The following is an 18,740-nucleotide window of genomic DNA, read 5'->3' on the forward strand; positions in this document are numbered from 1 at the left end:
GGAACATTTCTCTTTTAAAATGATGTAGTCTAGATTTTATGTGTCACCCAGTAATATGCATTTGGTGTACAGCAAGAGAAAAAGATGTTGGCAGCCTGTGTAGATTCTGCATAAATTAGCCTGTCTAGTCCTAGTTGTAGTAATACACTGGCTTGTTTACTATAAATATTTCATTTCATTGTTGCATTCACAAGGCTTCAACCACCACTTTTACATCCTTCCATTACTACTACATACATCACTATTTACTATTACTGCTACTCTATTTTAGTGCTACATTTTATAGTCGGTGATGGTTTCCAGTGATGGTTTTGGGTACCAGGTCACTTGCTGGTGTTGGTCCAGTGTGTTTTATCAGGTCCAGAGTCAACTCAGGTATGTTTCTGTCTGGTGAAGAGCTTTATGGTGATCCTGATTTCCTTTCTGGAGCAGGACTTGGCACCTGCCCACAGTGCCATAACTACTAGTTTTGCTGACCATGACATTACTGTGCTTGACTGACTAGAACCCCGTAAATAATGGATGGGATTTTATGAAGGAAGAGAGACAACATAGCCAACAAGCAGCAGATGGCTACTACTAAATCAACCTGGGCCTTATAATAGCTCGGCAGTGCCACAGAATGATTGCCTCCATGCCAGACCACACTTATACAACAATTCATGCAATAGGAATGCAATATTATCTGCATGATATTGGTAAAATAGTGTAAAAGGTTATCAGTATCAACAAATAGGAAAATTCCCGCTAACAGTTAAAGATGATGTATTAGCAGAATGTACAATATGTTTGAGCAGTTTGAAGCAGTGGACCTACCTCAGATGAAGTTTTGTCTATTATTCTAATTCCTTAAAATGCATATCAGAGCAAAAAACAAGCTATGAGGTCAAAGGAAGTGCCTGCTGTCACATGGAGTTTTTTTTTCTCACAAACTCCATGTGAAAGCAGGTATTCATGTGATTTGCACCGATGAGAGAGTTTCGTCCAGCCACTCCGCCATAACGGTCAGATCAGTGGAGGGTTTCAGTGATGGTTATCCTTCTAGAACTTTGTCCTATCTCCACCCAGGATCTCTGGAGCTCAGAGTAACCATCGTATTCTTGGTCACCTCTCTTACTAAGGCCCTTCTTCCCTGGCTGCTTAGTTTGGAAGAGGCCTGGCTGTGCCAAACTTCTTCCATTTGAGAATTATAGAGGACACTGTGCTCTTTGGAACCTTCAGTGCAGCAGAACCTTTTTGTAGCCTTCCCCAGATCTGTGCCTTGCAACAATCTTGTCTCTGAGCTCTGCATGCAGTTCCTCATGGCTTGGTTTTGTCAGCTATGAAGCCTTTTAGTGTTGTAGTACTTGAGTATTATAGTATTGGCCTCAAGACCTGTCTTGAGACCACACTTTGAATGTCTTGGTCTCGTCTGAACTGAGAGCATTTTTACTCTGTCTTGTTTTCAACTGACTCAGGATTTTCCATCAAGACTGGTCCAGACAACCAGTGATGTGCTATTCTTCAACATCATTAATGTAATAATAAGGAGAGGTCCTTGCTAAAACAACAAATAGCGTCTTCTTTACTCATGGTGGGGGCTTCGGATTTTTGGGTATTTTGTTATTATTTTTTTCCAGGCCAGGCATATGTAGTTAGTAGAACAAATTTGCTAATGTTTGAGATTTTTGCATTTTGGTGCTTTGAAGACAGAGTTGCTGACATCTTGTATTTTGCTGTCATATTTCTTTAAAAGTAAACTAAAATAAAGAGAGAGTGCTCTTTTTCTGTTCAACCTTGTGATGATTTTTCAAAATTAATTTTCATGGTCTTGATCTTGTTTCCATCTCGACTTGTCTTGACTCACTCTCGACCCCCAAAAGTCTTGGTCTTGTCTTTGCTTCGGAGCACTCTGGTCACAGGCATGTATTGGTCTTGGATAGTGTGGTCTTGACTACAACAGGTTGGGCTCAGTCTACACAGTTCATTTGGTCATTTACCACAACATCATGTCTGACTATGCAACATAACTCTTGTCCCGTCATTGCCAACAGCCTGGCCACACCACAAGAATAATACTGCTCATTGTATGCTGACGTCACTACTGTCTCCAAGATCGTGTGCATGTTCACAGGTTGTCGGGGGCGGGTCAAAGAGTGTCAGTCACTCTACAACAGAAGCGCTCAATGTGATTATAGCGGTCTTTTGCTCATAAAAGGAGAAAACAAACAAAAAGCAATTATGGATGTACAATGAGGAGGACAACATGGACCGGCTGTCCTTCAGATAGAACTTATACGGTACACATTTGATAATGTAAATAAAATAAAATGCACATCTTTGTTCCCTGGAGGGAGAAAAAGTTGGGACTTTTGTGAATGATGATGCAAAGATAAGGAGAAAAATGCTCTCCTGTTGGTAGGCATCAAGATTCAAATGTTCAAATCTGGTCAGGGTGACAAATGACGATGTAAGAAAAAATCTGACAAGCTAGTCTTGTTGAGTCATGGTTGTGGAGCATCTTTGATGCGTTGTTAATAATGTCAACATAAAACTAAACAAAGGGGGTGTGAATACTTTCTGAATGCACTCTATTTAAGTGATTCCTTGATCAACAGGTCTGGCAGTAATCTGGCCTGGGGGTGGCTAATAAAACTGTCAGTTAATTCATAATTTAACAAGCCTATTTTTTATATGTAGGTTTGGATGCCTTATTTCCTTTATAAATAAAATCATTATTTAAAAACTGCATTTTTTATTTACTCTGGTTTTCTTTGTCTAATAGTGCTGATCTGAAATATCTAAATGTGACAATGAAAAAAAAAGAAAAATACGGGGAGGGTCTTTTTTTTCCACAGCTCTGTGAACAATATTCTAATATTTCGAAATATATTGTCATTTTTCATTACAGTGGACCGTTATCATGAAAGTTGAAAAGGAAGAAAGTGTCTAAACTTAAAATTTTAGAGGAAAAACAAACAAAAAATTTGTTACGTTTTGAAAATAAACATAAAGTTCGGCTCTTTACCCCCAAATTTTGACCTATGAAAAAGTCAGATAAGAAACCTCGATTTATTTGTTTATTTATTTTAGTAGCTGACCTAAAAAATCCTGCTCTAGTCGCATACTGTGAAAATTAAAACAAACGTCGCGCAGAAAGAGCTGAGGATGACAACTGCCTTATATTTTTTTTACCTTGGCACCGAGCGTAAACAAAGCACAGCATGTTGTTATTGTCCAGCAGTGACTTCAGATTGGCAGGTTTGTCCTCCACAGTCACGTGGTCATACCGAGCATCCTTTGCAGATCCAGCAGACTGCGTGGCGTGTCTTCACTAGGTTACGGTATGGACCATCACGCTTCTGCCGCTGCTGTGAGGAGTCGCAGCATCTCTTTCTTGTAGTTTTCTCCGGCTGGACTGCTCTCTGAAAACACAGGTAAGACGACAAATACGCTTTAAGAAGTGGGAATGTTGCTGCATTGACTTGAGAGTGCAAAAATCGCTCTGACACCAAAATGATGCTGAGTCGTTGTCTGGGCACTTTCCATGCAACAAAGACGTGCATATGCGTGAGCAAAGGAAACGACATGCTAACGCTGTGGAATTAGGATTTAGCCAAAACAAAGATGTGCAACATTGAAAATAAGTGCTGAAGAGTGTGTCCTTGCAGCTCCGGAGCTGCCTCTCGGTGCAGGTCTGCGCTGCGAGGAAGAGACGTCTTCATCGTGCAGGTAGAGCTGCTCTGCTCTGGAGGCGGTGGCTTAACTGGTTACTCGTATCATGATGATAGTTCATGCTGCTCAGCTGTGTTTTCAGCCGTGCATTCATAATTACATCGCCCCCTTGCTATACAAAGAGCAGAAATGTTTTTTGGTCATATTTAAGCCGTGTGATAGCCTGAGATTTAAGTTCAAACTGAGGCAGGGGTTGATAGGTCACATAGTAATGACTCAGCAACAATCATTACAGGGAGATCAGTCATGATAGCTAGCATCAGTTTTAAAATCTGAAAGGCTAAAGCGGCTGTTTTGTTCACTAGATAGCGGTGGTAACTTGACTCCTTTTAGCCTCAATGTTTTATAAATATGGAATTTTAGAATTGAGTGCAAGTATTGATTATTGTACCACTTAGGCTATGTCTGAGCAAGATGAAGCAGAGAGCAAAAGCTGCAAGCTACAACATGTACTCCAGCAGTGAAGGCTGTACAACATAAATAAAACAGTATGGGATAAACAAAATGCACAATTTAGAAAGCATAGGGCTTTACTGGTCAGAGGTTTGACTCCATTCATGTTTAACATTTAACTAGTTCCTCATTTTATAGAATATACCCAAAAATTTAAGACCGATATGTGACTGACTTGTAGTGATTAAAGAAGACAGGCATTATAAACACACACACAGGCTGCACTGCAACCTTTCTTGGTACTGTCTATCCATACAGAGGCAGTTTAACCCAGATTTGGAATGGCTTACTTCAAGTAAGAGTCATGATAGTCGCAAAGCAATAAATATGTGTGAATTAAAAGAAAAACGTACAATTTGGGCTGGATTTTAGTGTTTTCTTGCTAACATCAATATTGCGATGCTTACTCAAAAAATTAATCCACTTTGCATTACTAGTTACTTTCTAAAAAAAATAAAGACTTACATACTTTGTTACTCACAGCTAAAGGTAACTAGTTACACTAGTTACATTACTTTTGCATTACACCCGAGCTCTTCTGTAACTTAATTGCCAGTGAAAAATACAATGCTAAACCTTACATTTGTGTAACTCAATATAATGGCACTATTTCATGCAGTTAAAGGCGTAAAGATATGAACGTGATGTCAACACAAGAAGGGAACACAAGATGGGACTTAGTGCATACTGGAGTCGAGTACATCTGTCTTTCATTATGTTAGGTCAAGTCTTGTTAATAAAGCCAACAAAAGTCTCTGCTTCCTGATAACTCTATATAACACTACTAGGGATGCACAATAGAGGATTTTTGCTGATAACCTGGCACGCCAGCTGGATGTGTTTCACACATCCATCTGGAAAACCACTCATACACAGCGTTTGGGAAAGGGCAGAGGCTTTGAAAAAAAAAAATTCAGAGTGTGATTGGATGACCATCGCATTTTTACAGGCTGATCACAGCAGCAAAACACGCGATGTAGCTGCCATTGAGCTGCACCCCTATCGAGGACTAAACTCCATAGGGAACTACATAACACGAACCGTGGTGACTGCAGACATGTCAGTACATGACTTTTGTCATTTTTGAAAAGAAAACAACTCAAGGATGTTGTTTGTTCTTCCTTGAACGAAGAAATGTTGTCAAGTTTGGTGCTTAAGCGGCATCCATGCTAATGTCTTCCGTCATAATTGCACTGGCCTCTTGTTGCTGCTTGCATATGTCACTACTCCGCCGTGCCAGAAAGTACTGCCCCTCATATTGCTGATTGGTCCTGTCACTTTCTAACTGGGCCCAAACAGTTCAGATGGGAGCTTTGCAAGATGGATTCGCCAGTGAGAAACTGAAATGGGCATATCCATCTGCTTTTCAAGGTTAATATGCCAATATTTACAGATTCATTTTAGCTGATACCGATATTGATACCCATATTTAAATATGCTTTTTGGACAAGAAATTTCAGGCCTTTTGGACACATTTTAAGGTTTGAGGATGACCAAAGAAACAAACTTTAGTCCTTAAAAACAATTTAAAATTTAAAGAATGAGGATAAATAAAGACAAAGACCTCATCTGACATAGGTCTGTTGGTTCAGCCAAAAACTCCACTAACTTAATAGTATATATGGACAAAATTTACAGTTGATATATTCTGAAATACACAGGCAAAATACTGGATGTAAATATTGGCAGGAGTTTTGATATCTGCAGATACCAATACCAGACCGATAGTATCGTGCATCCCTAAAGACTACAATTACTACCAGCTCATTCTTATTCTAATAAGGGGGCTTAACAAAGAGCTCTCCTTTTCTGCTCTTTAATACACAAAGGTGACAGCTAAGTTGTGAAAATCAGACCAAAACAGCACCTTACACAAAAATATCAAGATCAAGGCCACAGTATGTAGCATTTCCTCCACCATACAGTAGGGGTGGGAATCACAGGGTACCTCACGATACGATACGATACGCAGTACATGGTCCACGATACCGATATTATGATACAGCGATACTGCGATAATTGATATATTGCAAGAAAATTGTATAACGATCACAAAATATGTCTAACTAGAGAATGCAAAATAGTTATAAAATGGTCAAGTGCAGAATTTCTCAGTTTATTCACAACAATTAAGTATCAATTTCACAGAATTTGACACAGACTGAGCTAAATACTGAATATGAAGTGCATAAAGTCTATACATATGTGTGTAGTATATATATGTATAACTTATTATGTAATTTTAAGTTAATATCGAATTTAACAATGTAGAATTAAGCTATTTAAAAATGTATAGTCCTGCATCATCTCGCATTTTACCTATCTTTGTTCAATCTGAAGATGAGGATTTTCCCCATTTGTTGCACTGAATTAAAATGCTACCCTGATTTTTTTTTTTTAAGAAAAGGGGAATAAATTATTATAGAGTGAATGTACTCCAGTTTTTTATATTTCATATTTGATCAGTTTTTTATGTCATCACATAATGTGTTTGTGGAGGGAGATTATGTAACACGAGCTGATCGTCACGTCCAGCTTTAAGACTGATGGACTGTGTTTTGCGGAGGGCATGACGTGACAGGCCAGTGTTTCTTTCTTGTGTTACCGAAGCCGTCATTCTTAACGACACTACATGGGCCAGGTCCTTACAAATAATACGACTGTGATTATGGTTGCATGAGTAGAGACCAGCGGTAGCCTCAACAGGCTTGTTTGTTGACGTTAGCCATTAGCTGTAGTGCTAACGCAATGATGCCTAACTCGTAGAGTTGTTGTGTTGTCTGAGTATTTTACTCTGGTGTGGCATATCTTGCAAACGACTGTCTAACTCCTGTCTAAGTTTGTGCTGTCTTTAATGTTTTGGAAGCCAAAATAATCTACACATCCACTATGAATGCAGCAGAAGTCACTCTGCTGGGTAGGTACAAGCAACCGGCTCACGCAGACCGGAAGTCTCGCGTGATCTCGTTGTCTCAAGAGAGAAGAGGCAAGACTCAACTGCCAGCTAGCGATGCCTGCCGCCAACTAGTGGTCAGGGGGTGAAATTACACCACAAACTACCGCACCAACAAAGTGAATAATTAGCTAATTAATTAAATATCGATACTGCATTTTAAAATATCGATACAGTATCACGCCAGGAAGTATCGCGATATTTCAGTGTATCGATTTTTTGTCCCACCCCAACCATACAGTATATGCTGCAAGCCTGCCATAAGGCTATATATGCCGGTTGCTGAAAGTCGAGCTTTGGCTGCTAAATAAGTGTCGGCCTCAGTTAACTTGAGCCTCACTCAGGCTCTGGGGGTCCTTAGCTTCTAGCTTTGTGTTGCTGCCTGTCCAGGTGTCTGGACAGAATTGATGCAGCGCTCACAGCATTCAGAGAGGTTTCTGGTCTGGGTAGTTTACACCTCACCATCACATTCTTGCCCTTTTTGTGCATCAAATCCAGAGTAGCATTCACATCTCCACCCATCTTCATATATCCTTAATTGAACCACTTCGCTGTTTCCCTCTTCCTACTCCATGGACTTGTGCTGCTCTTTAGTCTGAATGTAAACAACAGTGAACTGATAACACTGATAGCATCATGTACGAACAATATTGTTGTGCACTATTGTGATGTAGAAAATTTGGATACAGTTGTCCAGACACTCTGTCAGGTTATACTGACATAACCAAAGTGTTAAGTTCCAGTGGTCAGCACAGGATTGTGAACTTTAATCTGCGAACAGGATGGAAAGCTGGCAATGATAGCACTGCTATTAGCCACATTTTATTAACCAGCTCTACGTTATTTACAAACTGCCGCTGTGCCCCATCTAATGCTCAAATTTGACCATTTTCTGAGTGTTCTCTTGACTTTAGACTACTTGACTATATTTAGTGTTAAATCAGATGTGAAATTATTAAGCTAGGGACATCCCTATGCTGAAAAGAGTTTTTTGTTTTGTTTTGTTTTGTTTTTTTTTCTCGGAAACCTAAGCTCTTTTCATAAATGCAACTCTGAATTCCTCCCGCAAAAATATTCTGACTGTTCACACTCGTCCTTCACAGCAGGGAATTTTCTGGCACTTTTGCCTGTCAGGGACAGGACGATGGGAGAGGGGAAGAATAACAAGAGGCTAGCAGGGAAAATTCAGGGTCAAGCAAGGGTAAAAAAAAAAAAACAAAACAAAAAAAAACTGCTGTTTGCATTCACACATGCAGCTCACTCATGTAAATTTAGGAAGTTTTTTAGGAGTTTGTGCAACAGTGAACAGGTTTTTTGATAGATGTAGACCAAAATAGAAACATTTAATCACCTTGGATTAATTATTTAGTAATGTAAAGTAGGATTTATTTGTACTTCGTCGCGTACGTAGCTGAGGTAATAGGATGAAGTTGATACATGACATCGATTGAGTTGTTTGTTTATTGCCCTTCTACCTTTGCTTTGGCCTTGAAGCTTGTTTTACTGCTGCACTTGTCTTCAGTATCACAGTGTTGAAGTGTGAAGCCTTTGTTGAACTATCAGCCACCTTGTCTCTCAGTTTGCTGCCCACTTGCCTCTAAATATAGATCTAAAATAGCTCATGACTGCGTCTGGAGTGGGTTGATGTGGCCTGGAGTCGAAGGAGTGGTTGTAGAAGGGCAAAGATCTGTAAATATCTACTCTCGGTGGCTTCTGGTCTGACTTTCTGGCCAACAGAAGAGCAGAATACTATAATTGCAGTATGCTCTGAGATGGCTGCAGTTGCATTCACAGTAGCTATTAAGGCTTCTTGGTGTTGTCAGTATATAAAAGCTATGCTATTGACAGTGTGCATGGGCTACATTAAGAAGCATTAGTGCTACAGGGTTTAGCATTAATTGTGGTAAGCACAAGCTGTTGCTCTTACACTCTCCCTTTGCACTGAACATGAAGTTGTGTCCATGCTGTCAGTATGAACTGTGAAACTCTGCAAGATGTCAGTGCACTGATGCCAAAACTGTTCTTTAGTTAATATCAGAGTTCATCACTCTGTGGTTTCTGTGGTGCTTTCAGAAGCACAACATGCAGTTGCCTTTTAATATGCAATTATTTGTTAGGTTCCTCATCTCATGCATTATCCAACAAAAACAAGCAATCATTCATTGTTTACTATGACCAACTCAATGTTAGATTGAACTAGGGCTGAACAGTTTAAAAAATATCTTATTGTGATGATTTTGACTCATTTTGCAAATCGGTTTTGAACTGTTGAATTAAAAGTAGGGCTGTTAACATTAATACGTTAATGATTTTGATTAATCCCAAAACCGTTAAAAAATAATAACGCAATTTAATCTTATGACCAAGTTTGACCACAGCATCCTCCTGTAGTCCTCCAGCACAGATGTTTAAGTGGTTGGGGGTGAGGAGGTGAGAGAAGGTTCAGACACAGCCAGCAGTGATGAGTAAAGAGATAGACCCACGTCTACTTAATGGCAATTTTCTTTTTAAAAAGCTGGCGAATGTTAGTTAAGATAAAACCAAAATTGTGGGTACATGCTGCAGTGATGAACTGTCTTGACCCCCATCTCAGTGTCTCGTGACCCCCCTTAAGTCCTGACTCTTACTTATGGAGCAACTGTCCTAGACCCATGAATGAATGCTATCTTGTTATATCTATCAATAATGCATAGGGAATAACAGAAAATAATCAAAAGCAAAGCTGTCTGGAATAACAAGCTGAAGATTGATTGTGATACTGTCTAATATCTGTTATTTATTTCTACTTTAGACTACTTGGACGTCCCATCTGAAGACCAGAGGGCAGATAAGAATTAGCTGATTTGTAAAGCGCTGCTCCACAGCACAGTGCCATTAGGCAAAACGATCCGCTGTGGTTGGCTCCATTTAATGATGCACAACAAGCACCTGCTGCTGAGTTATTACCCATCATACGTGAAAGCGTCTATGCACAGCAAAGTAGAGTTTAAGAGCACCTGCATAAAGTTCAGCCTCCTCTCATTCTCGTGTAGATTTTTGTTTTACCTTTTTAAGATTTGAAAACCTTTGAAGAAGAAAAAAGACAACTTTTGTACTTGTGTGCATATGTGTGGCCTCTATTTAACTCTGTTAGAGATTTTCTTGGCTGTTTTAACTTTATTCAAAAGAATAGACCATATGAACATCTACTCTCATGGTATTCCCAAAATCCTCAATTCAGATTCTCAGAATGCTTCAAGTTCACAAATTGCGATCATGTTTAATGTTATTTTTAGCCATGCAGGGTTCCCTTAGATCCTGAATAACATCTTGAAGAGTCCTTAAGTGAACTTTTGACATTTTTGAAGGCCAAAAAAGTCTTAAAGGTCTTAATTTTACATGTAAGAGTTCTTCAGTGTTGGGTTTACTTTGAGATGTGTCTTTATCCAGTCTTTGTTTTCTAGCTTATTTCAATTTAAATCTTTAATTTTTGCATGAGTTTGCGTGAATTACAGGCAGGGTTTATTGCACTGTGAGCCAGCACATTTGCTGGTGGTGGGGTGATTATCTTGGATGTATCCAAACTCAACCACAGTTCCTTATCAAAACAAGAACAAAGACATCCAAAGTATTGCACTTAAACTTTTCATGTCAGAAAACATGTTTCCACTCTCCTGATTTGCTTCAGCACAAGTTAGCTGTAGTTATGGGCAGGGTTGTCCGTATTGTAAGCTAGTAGCAGTGACTGCCGGCAAGTTATTAGCTCTGATGTAGTTTTAGCGACTGTTTTTTTAATCAGATCTGGACAGTCTTTATTGAAAGAGGGGCAAAAATAGACACTGAAAGCTTTTCTTGGCTGGGAAGATGGTTGTCCCTACTCTCCTCAGTGGGTTTTAACCAACAACAAACTCCACCATGCATAAAATACAATATCATCTTACTGTCGCGCTCGGGTTACTACTAAAGCTGTGTATCTACAACCTCATTTTGTCTTGTTACTCTGATTGGCCCGCATTGAATGACACAGAATGTTTATCCAATCACCTTCCAGCAATTTTGAAAAGTCCTGCCCATCCCAAACACTTTCCCAGATGAATGTGAACTACTGTATATCTGTGCAATGGATATATGAAACAACCTATCTGTTGTGTCAAGTAACTTCGATGGTGCTTACTTGGAGATGGAGAGTAGGTGGTATATTAAAAGAAGAAGTTCTTAGGAGCAAAAATCTGACCACCTTTGACCACACAGAAAAAAAAAATCTGAATCTGCAAATTATCTAGTTTTAATGACTCCACCTTCAAAACCCCTGCTGACTAACAATTTTAATATATATATCTGTCATTACAGACTTTTATATTGATAAAAAACAATTGTTTCTATGTATTGTGATGCAGACATAAAGGATTCTGCAGTGATGCGGTGACAGAAAGTTTGATGACAGCGTTTTGACTGACTAGAACGATATAGTTTATTTTTGTTTAGAATTGATGGAGATTTATTTTGACATTTTTTTCTAAGGCATTTTTTAAATAATGAAAAACTGAGTCCTTGTTTGCAGAGTTATGTCCGGCAGATAAGAATATCAACAGCCAAATGTCCAGCTGAAAAAAATGCCAATTACCAAATATAACAAAATAGTGAATGATTACATATTATATATTGTTTTACCCAGAAGATATGCTGCAGAAATCCTTAAATATAAACTTAAAGTAAAATAAACTCCTTTTTGTGCAGGCATTGTTATCTATGTAAGACAACACATGAGTAATTGAGGCAGTGAATATTCATATGATCAAGATGGATGACGTCAAACAAAGCCCATCTCTGGGGAAATTTAGAGCTACTAAAACTATGCAGAGAAATTAGTGATATGGAAGGATTTTGGTTTGTCATCAATGTAGGAAATGAAGATTCTGAAATAAAGGAAGCTGTAGCATGAACACTGATGCAGCAGTTAGAACAAGGACCAGCCTGGGATGAGCAGAGAGTTGTAGTGAACTTTGATGAGTGGGTAAATCTACCTGACCAATTCTCAGATTAGGTGGAACTGTATCCAACATAGAATCATCCCATGCAGAAAGGTGTGGATCGTTTGGGCTGATGACGAGGGCACCATCTCACTTCCCCGTAACTGGGACAAAAAGCTTGCTATGTCCTGGCAAAGCTAGCCTAAAGTAGCATCAGCAGCAAATGCAACTTAAGCTGCAGGGAAGAGCCATTGTTGAGATGACAGCACTGAATCATCCATAGTGGATGCTTTTGTCTTTGCGACGACTCCAAAGAAACCAAGATGGTAGTATTCACTGTTTTAGCGGAGGTTACAGTAGAGATCATCAGTTTATGAGGACTAATGTGAGACAATGTGACTCAATTTTCAGTGTAATGCGGCATTTTAAAGTTGTGTGTAGTTAAAAAAAACAGAGGTTAGTTATTTTTTTGGACCATTTGTCTGTGTTTTTCCAGTGCAGGATGGTATTTGGCAGTTGTAAGCTGCTAAGTTATGGTAGTAGCTAATGTGCTAACTTAGAGCTAATGGTGCTAATGTGAAGCTAAGTGCTGTTGTTTATGTGTTAAATGTAGGCGTATTATACAACTGACTACATGTGAATACAGCTCAGAATTGTCATTATGTTTGTTTTGAAAAGATACATTATGTTTTACTATTAAGTGCAGATTATTGGTCACATGACTATCAAAGGTATATGTCCGATAGTTGTTCTAAATGGCCAAGGACTACTGGTCAAAATAGTCTAGCACAAACTCTGCATATTTATCTGAGTGATTGTCTATAGATGAAAAAATAGCTATGAGCAGTGATACAGAAAATTAGGATTTAACTCATTATGATGTATTATGATATGGAACTTGAAGGAATTGTTGACGAGATCAAAATCAAATCTAATCATGGACCAGTGACGATGTGGCCTTAGCAGACATGATAAAGTTGGCGTAGATTGATTAGAGAGGCCCTGCCTTTAAATGAAACACAGTGGAAAATCATCTTAGTGCTTAAACTGCTTGGCTAAATGGTCACACAGTAATATGATCTAATTATATCTGATCTAATTTACCTTTTGCTATTATTCATCAACAGTCATTTCCAATATTAAGTAATTTGTGATCACATGGATGCATCCCTTTAGCAGAGATATTCTCAGCACTAAATGTTTTCTGGCATTTGTAAATACGTATCATATTGTCATTATCAATAAGTCGGTTATTTAAGAGGGTCATCCTCATCATTCTTATTGTAGCCCTGTCATTCAATTTAGCTTTCATTTATTTATTGTGTCTGTCGGCATTCATCTCCCAGGCCAGCCCCCCCATCACTTCACTATCAGTGTCTGTCACTTGTGTTTGTCAGCGTCCCCTTCACACATTCAGAGGGAGAGCCAGAGCTCTCTGATTACACAGCTGGCACGACGGGGGTGGGTCACTTGATATTATAACTGCCTTGGTGAGTTAGTTGGTGGTGGTGGTGGGCCAGCCAGGAGCTGGGTCAGCTTTGACCAAGGTCACTACTTACTCCACAAACGACTAATCAGGATGATACTATGACCCTTCAGGCGCTATAGAAGGTAGGAAGGGAAGTCGTCAAGATTTGAAGTACTTGTATACTTTGATAGCATGTGTTTAAAAATGATACAGTCTACTATAAGGGAAGCACAGATGCATGTGTTGAACATCTGTATCATCCAAAATCAGCCCTTCTAGCAGATATCAGCCATAGGCACATAATGTTGGCATGAACTGATGTGTCATACTTACTTACTGTCGTCATCTAGCCAGCCTAACGGCTGATTCAGAGAAGAGATTCATCATTAGGCAGAAGATGTGACCTGATGGACAAACTCTGATCTCTTCATGGTCAAACATGAGAGAAAATGTAGGCATTGTAGAAATCTTACACCAAAAGAAGCAATAGAAAAACACATTGTTGATACTGGCCATTGGTTTTATTGTTATTTCCTACATTGGTAACCAGATTGGCCCCGATTTTAACAGTGAGTGCATATCTGCACTTTCTGCAATTTCATGGCAATGCTGAAAATTTTGCAAGCTTTCATATTTTTTAAACCAAAGCTGCTATGAGTAAAAGAAAGAGCACTGTCTTATCTGTCCGAATATATTGACAGTGTATTTGTGCAATTCAGACAATTTGCATTAGTCTGCCTGCTAATTCTGTTAACTAAAAATGCCAAAAATAATACACCCAATATTAGCTGCCTAGGAATATTGTATTAATTGCCGTGGTATTGAAACAGGTGTAAATGTAAGTGCTGCATAGTTGGGTAATAAAGTGCGATTAAGAAAACACTGAACAAAATTGTGATTGGATTATTTTTTAATAAAATGTTATGAGTTTACTTGCTTGGTTATCAAAGATAAGAGAAACTCAAATCATACAAATATGAAATAGTGTAAAAAAAAACCCAAACAGACCTGAAGTTTTTACAGTACTGCTTTCAAAATAAGTTGTTTTTTTTTTTTCTAAAAAGGTTACGTGTGTCTTTTAAAAATAAAAGTGCTTCTACAAAGTGTATTAGTAGCACCATTGTAAACTTTTAGGAGTCTCTGCAGGTATTTTTGTAAACTTTCAAGTACTACTTAATAAAAAAATGATTGCCAAGCACAGCTTTACATCGTGATTACAATAAGGTTTATTGTGCAGTACTAATTTATATCTGTAGATTTCTACTATTATCATATTCAAGTTTAAGATCTTGGTATCAAGACATCCCTAGTACCAAGCAACATGAGAGTGCAGCTTTATTTTCAAAAAAGCACATTTGAGTTGCAAAAGTATTGTTAGTGTTAAAAGTAGTGTTCCTTCTAAAAATGTTAACTAGAATGGATTATAGTCCATGGCTGTGTAGAGTTAAAAACATACATTTACTGGCCACTTAATTTGGTACATCTGCTACATCCAGCAGGATAATGCATCATGTCACAAAGCTCAAACCATCTCAAACTGGCTTCTTGAACATGACAGTAAGTTCACTGTGCTCCAATGGCCTCCACAGTCACCAGATCTCAGTCCTATAGAGCACCTTTGGGATGTGGTGGAATGGGAGATTCACGTCATGGATGTGCAGCTGACAAATCTGCAGCAATTGCGTGATACTGTCATGTCAATATGGACCAGAATCTCTGAGGTATGTTTCCAAAACTTTGTTGAAACTGTGCCACAAAGAATAAAGGCAGTTCTGAGGGTTAAAAGGGGGTTCAACTCAGTATTAGCAAGGTGTACCTAATAAAGTGGCCAGTGAGTATATGCAGGCTTTATTAGGCTGTCAATGTTTTGATCATTCACTTTATATGTAGTATTATTCATGAAGCCAGTGAGGTGATTGTCGCTCATTTTAACTTAAGATAGAGATGTACTAATTGACATGGAACTGATAATTATCTACAGGTTTTCATTATTTACGTGATGAATAGATCAGACTTAATGCTTCTTGTCATCTTTCACAAAACACACAGCAGCATTGTGAATCAAATTAAATTGAGAACTCTGTCACCTTGTTTGCTGAAGCTGCAGGATGGTCATTTTCCTCCACTCAAAGCTTCCAACTGTTTTCCTCATAACTTTGTTTCAGGTCCCATTGGTTAAATAAAGTTATCCAATGAAGCCTGTGATTAAGTTGGCTGGATAAGAGCTAGTTAGCTAAGTAATTGAGATGGCATAACTTTACAGTACAATGCATTTGAGGTCCAGTTGGGAAAATGAAAACTATGTCATCAAGATCAGTTCAAATGCAGCTGTAAGAATGGAAATTTAGGGCGTAGGTTTTAGTGACCATTTGAATGAGGGATGTAAAAATGTACCGGTTTAAAGGGTTAAATTTGTATTTCAAATAAGCTGGTGCAAGATTTAATAGCCTTGAATTTTCTACAAACAAAGGCCTGAAATCCCTGCCAAATATTCTTTCATAATTGTAATGAAGCCTCCTGCCACTAGGAGCTGTTGTTGCTTCAGTTGATGGCCTGTAGCTCCTGTTGGAGCTTTCCCCTGGCACTTCAGATGTAAATATGAAAAGCTTAGCGGCTAGCATGTCGTAGGAATAGCACAGTATGGCAGCTTTTTGAACTTAAAAATTAAAATTAAGTTGTATGTAGGCTGTCAAGGGTTAACCTCATGTATAACTACTAGCAAAGTATTAAACTGCAGAGGAACAAAGGCTGGCGGAGCTTGTTGCTTACTTTAGCCACACTCTACACAGTATATTGGACATTATACCCGCTGACACCCTGTGATGCTTTTGACTGCTCTCTAAGTATTTTCTCCCCTTTAGACTAGTCAGTTAAACACAATTTAGATACGAGTTTAGCTGAATAGGGAAATAGATAATTTGAATACATCTAATGTTTGTTTCCTTAGAATTATGGAATGATTGCATCAGTTGATTAATGCACCTGACTTAATGCCATTAATTTATTGGACCATTTGTACTGTTTAGCCTGTTAAATAGGCCTAATATTTTTTCTGTCTTTTAGTTAATGTTTTAATTTATTCACATAAATGAACATGTGCAATGTATAAATCATCACATTTTATTATTCGGTTGTTCTTACAGAAATATACTTGTTCCATTGCTTCTAGGGCAGTTTTGTACTGCTTTGATAAACGGAGGAAGTAAATGCATGTTCTTGACTGAATAAGGATGACTTTGGTGCTCCTTTTATCAGGTTATACTGCCATCTGTAGGAGAGTCTCAGTACACTACAAAGCTAAGTAGACAGACCAACCTGTTCACCAGCTGCTATAACAAATCACTGATCTGTATCAGTATCAGCCAATTCAATGTGTAGATTATAGCTGTTGTTCTCTGCAGCAAATTAGAAAAAAAGAAAAAAAAAGAATCAGGGAATTCCTCATAAAATGCTCATTGAAGCTACAGATGAGATGTGCCTGCATGATACATCACAGAAGCTGCTTTTTGCATGTCAAAAACTGAATCAGAGAAATTAAAGTTGGTAAATTTGTATGTTTATGTGCCTGAGAACATGTAAGATTGAATAATTTTGTAAAGTTATACACAGCAAATAGACTTAAGTAACCTAGATTTACGTAAGATAGAGAAATGAAGGTTAGATGTGCTTTCTGAACAATTGTATTCAAACCAAACCCATACAAGAAAAGGTCCAGTGCTGTGATCATTACATTTTCATTGTAGTTTTGTCTTGCAGCTGCATCATGGTGTTATAACGCTGTATTGTGCACAACAGCTCTCCAGAGATAAACCCAAATTGTTCCACACACTCAGCTCGACTTCGTACTTTTATTTGTGCAGCGTCTTGTGCATAATGTGTGCTATGAGCCAGCTGTAACTGTCTCACAGGGAGAAAATGAGTCAGCGGAATAAAACTGAGGCAGATGTAGGGCATCTTATTGTGACAGTGAGAAAACAGCAGCTCCAAACAGGATGGGCCCTCTGGGACTTATCAGCTATATTACATCAGTTCCTGCGGCTTTATTACATCCACTGTTAAAATTCATATAATGCCTGCTCAATTCAGTGCAAGACTTTTTGTTTTGTGTCCTCATTTCTGGCATTATTTGTTATTGGCCTTCTGAAAGCTTCTTCAAAACCTTGTTTGACTCTTAGCCTCATATTGACACACAGTTTATCAAAACTACTCTTCTAAGTAGTGCTGGGTAATTAATCAAGCTCCAATTGCAAGTATGATCCAGGCTCCCCATGATTGAAAATACAAGATAATCAAGATTAAACAACTATTGTACTGCACACCCTGCTGTGCTTTTTTTGTACATAGGTTTCATCTTTGGTGGCAATTTGAGAACACCCGCTCTTCTTTTATGGCATATGTGCAGAGGGAGCCATGGCACGCATTTTGTCAAAAAATAAAAAATAAAAAATTGAAGTCATTTATTGCTCCCTTTTGAAGAACAAGTAATAAACATTAATAAAAGAAGTAACTAATACATTAATGATTTCAATATATTTTTAATAACTTTAGTTTCTAATTCTGATAACATTAATTTTATAACACAGTGTGTCTTAACTACATAGGGTGTGAGCAAGCGTCAGCCTGATTACATTTATTCCTACTGTAGAGTCCTGACAGCAGTGCAACTGAAGCAGTGCTGCACAGTGCAACTCTGTCGTTTGCATTGCAATAGGCGAGGAACAAGGAAAAAGGGAGATGAGAAGGTATCAGGCATGTAGAACAAAAATTTTTCCTCGTTTTTTTTCACTTTCTTCATTCAGCAGAGCTTGTCATAAGATAAAATATGAGACCGTTTTGCATAAATAATATCTGTTAAAGTGTAATGCTCTGACTGGTATTAACATGGAGGTAAAACTATTCCGCTCAGAGTTGTCGAAGGCCTGTCAATCAAAGCCCCAAACTCTCATTTGCCCACATTCAAAATTAAAGCATTTAATGTCACACTATTTACAAGGAGAATCAGATGCAGTATTGCTTGTAGCTACAGCTTCCACTATGCTGGCTGTGCTTTTGCTGCACTCTGACATGGATGAGTTTTGCTACAATCAATTTGGAGCAATCTTGCACACTGAAGGTATGTCTTGAGTGCTGCACAACGCTGCACAGACCTGATCAGCTTTAGATGAGAGCACAAGATCACGCGATAACTCCGACTTGATGTGGG

The 18,740-nt window shown here is 38.4% G+C and overlaps 1 protein-coding gene across 1 annotated transcript in view; it reads left to right on the plus strand.

Moving 5' to 3' along the window:
- Nucleotides 1-3,242: 3,242 nt before the first annotated feature.
- The window catches only part of slc4a3 (solute carrier family 4 member 3), a 134,345-nt gene continuing 118,847 nt past the window's right edge, over nucleotides 3,243-18,740 (plus strand). The window contains exon 1 of the mRNA XM_041806767.1: nucleotides 3,243-3,416. The gene's annotated coding sequence lies outside the window, so the exon portion shown is untranslated. The remainder of the gene's footprint in view (nucleotides 3,417-18,740) is intronic.

Source organism: Cheilinus undulatus, linkage group 15 (assembly GCF_018320785.1).
Source record: "Cheilinus undulatus linkage group 15, ASM1832078v1, whole genome shotgun sequence".
NCBI lineage: Eukaryota > Metazoa > Chordata > Actinopteri > Labriformes > Labridae > Cheilinus > Cheilinus undulatus.